This window comes from Hyperoodon ampullatus, assembly GCF_949752795.1.
Source record: "Hyperoodon ampullatus genome assembly, chromosome: 7".
Lineage (NCBI taxonomy): Eukaryota > Metazoa > Chordata > Mammalia > Artiodactyla > Ziphiidae > Hyperoodon > Hyperoodon ampullatus.
In genome coordinates, this window is record NC_136920.1 from 63211691 (window position 1) to 63214695 (window position 3005).

General features: G+C 43.8%; 1 pseudogene across 1 annotated transcript; it reads left to right on the top strand.

The window, feature by feature from the left end:
- Positions 1-144: 144 nt before the first annotated feature.
- On the top strand, positions 145-1018 carry LOC307055596 (olfactory receptor 10R2-like; annotated as a pseudogene). Its single transcript has one exon. The product of its transcript is annotated as an olfactory receptor 10R2-like (transcript).
- The last annotated feature ends 1987 nt before the right edge of the window (positions 1019-3005 follow it).

Here is a 3005-nt window from a genome sequence, read left to right on the forward strand (position 1 = left end):
CCATGAAGAGGTGCCTGGTAGCTCAGGTCCCCCTGATTAAAGTGACATTGATGCACAAGGATATTTTACAATCATCTCAGAGTCCTGACTTCAATAACCCTGCACCTTTGGAAGAGAGTTGCTACCAAGAAGTGCACCGAGAAGATGGGCAATCATACCACAGTGAGCACATTCCTTCTGTGGGGATTTTCCAGTTTCCCAGACCTACAGAGTCTCCTCTTTGTGAAGATTTTCTTCTCCCAAGCTACCATCCTAGCTGCAAATGTGTCCATAGTGGTGGCCATCAACCTCTGTCACAACCTTCACATCCCCATGTAGTTTTTCCTCTGTGGTCTCTCCTTTTCAGAAACCTGTACCACTATGGTAATCATCCCCCACGTGTTGGTGGACTTGTTATCAGACAGTAAGACCATTTCTCTTCTTGAGTGTGCCACACAGATGTTATTCTTCTTTGGCTTGGCAGGCAATAACTGCTTCATCATGGCTGCCATGTCCTATGACCATTACACTGCTATTCACAACCCACTGCACTACTCCATCCTGATGACCCATAAGATCTGCTTTCAGCGGATAATGGCTGCTTGGGTGGCTGGGCTCCTGGTTTCTGTGTGCATTGTCCTCATAGTATTCAACTTGTCTTTCTGTGACTCTAACACCTTCCAACACTTCTTTTGCGACATCTCATCTGTGGTCTGCCTTGCTTGTGACTATACTCCCTATCATGAAATGGCTACTTTTCTGTTCTCTGCCATTGTGTTGTGTGGGCAGCTTTATTTTCATTGTGATTTCCTGTGTCTTCAATGGGTCCATAGTTATGAGGATGCCCTCTGCCCAGGGGAGGTATAAGGCCTTCTCAACTTGCTCCTCCCCACCTCACTGTAGTGTGCCTACACTATTGGATTTGCTCGCTTTGTCTATTTGAGGCCCAAGCACAGTGACTCATTCCCTGAAGATATGCTGAATGGCTGTGACACATACGGTGCCAACACCTCTGCTTAATCCCACTGTTTCTTTTTAACTTCAGTGATATTTTTCAGATCTAGAAACTTCCCTTGGTTATATTTCATAATTCTATTTCTTTGCTGAAACTTTTCTATTTCAAAGAAATAGAATTTCAATGATTGCTTATTGAAGCATTTGTTTGATGGCTGCCTTAAAAGCCTTACCAGATAATTTTAACATCCTTTTCATCTTGAAGTACACATATACTGTCTTTTCTTATTGAATTGTGATTTTTCTGGTTCTCGGTATGACAGTGATTTTTACTGCAGCAGAGCCATTTAGGATACTATGAGACTCTGGATCAGATTCAATCCTTTTTTAGGAGGATGTCCCCTGTCACTGCAACTACTAGGTATATGTGTATCTCTTCAGCTTCCTGCTGAGCACTACTGACACAGCTCTGGGAAAATGGAGTGCTGACACCCACTGCCTCCTTGCAGATGGATGAGATGCAAATGCAGCTCCTGCCACCACCCTGTCATCTCCTTCCCAGTTACAGTGTGATGCCAATTTGCACACCTCCTTTCTTCCAAGTAAGGTCAGTTCCTTGTTGGGCCCCACTGCCACTAGGGAGGGGGGACCTGCAGAGCTGGCTCACACTGCTCTGTTGTTGCAGGTGGAGGTGGAAGCTCACGTCCCCACTGGACCCCTACTCACAAGGGGGGTGCGGTTACAGGGGAGCAGAGTACCAACTAGTACCACCTCACACTTCCTCATTGTCTCACTGCTGCCAGATGACAAAGGAGGTTCATTTCCCTGCTGGACCCCACTGACAGTACCCTGACAGAGGAATCAAAGGGTGGGTGGGGTGAAGAATACCTCCCTGCTTGGCCCCAGTGATTCCTGCCAGTGGGAGACAGGTACGATTTTTCCACTGGTATTTGTCTGGAGTAAGACAGGTATTGCCAAAATGTTTTCTATTCTGTTAAGGTCACCCTTTTCCCAGTTCTTTGGCTAGCAAGAACAGACTTTTTTTAAAGCTTTTTTTGGTCTGTGTCTCTTGATGGTTCTGAGTTGGAGGTTTGTGCAGCAATCTGTACAGGATATATGGAAGCAATAAGAAAATGCAGGGATTCAGCACTATGTGATTTCCTCAGGTCCAAAGTCCCTAGGGGTTTGCCTTCTTCTCTGTCCTGTTTAGAATCTTCCTATGCTTGTTTGGTGTTTCATCTAGGAATGTTTTTAGTAAAAAGAGGGAGGACCTGAAGGGTATGGAGCAACTTCATCTTCAATGAAACCAGAAGTCTATGCCTTCAAACATGTAACAATATTTTTCCTGCTTATTTTCTTTGTGACAGAAAGTTGATCTAATACAAGTTTGCCTGACATATCCAGATGTAGGAGTCTGCATACTTACTCTGAACAGAAAGGGCTGGCTAGAAAGAAATGTGTCACAGACAAACGGAAGTCCTCTAGTGGTGAAGTATTAAAGCCCCTCATTCTGCCCCTCCACAGAGAGTATGTGCCTTAAAAGAAGTCAGAGTATTAAGAGGATATTTGTGACCTTGAACTTCTGCTTAACCTTTATATGCCTCAGTTACATCTTCTGTAAAGTACGAATTAAAAAACACCTTTTGGGGTTATTCTGAGGATTAATTAGGTCACTACTTGTAATGACTGGGAACAGTAACTGGAAGGTAGTAAACTATCTCCTAATTATTAGCTCCTTTTCTAATTCTCTTGCTACTGCTACTACTACTCTTACTAACATTTGACTTGTACATGTTCTAACTCTCCAACCATTCCAAGGCATAAGGGAGACATTATTCAGCAGAGTGATTACATAGCTTTTACTAAACCAGGCTGAGATGCTATTTACCAATCTGTTTAAATGTTAAACAGTGTCATGGCAGTGGTGTAACTGTGGTGAGCATGGGTTTGTGTAAAAGCCTATCACAGGTGTAGCACGATCTGACACAAACGTTCTATCACTTGAATCAGGCTGACATTCAACAGATTCAAAGGACGCCAAGTCAGTGGTTCATGCTACAGCAAAACCTTCA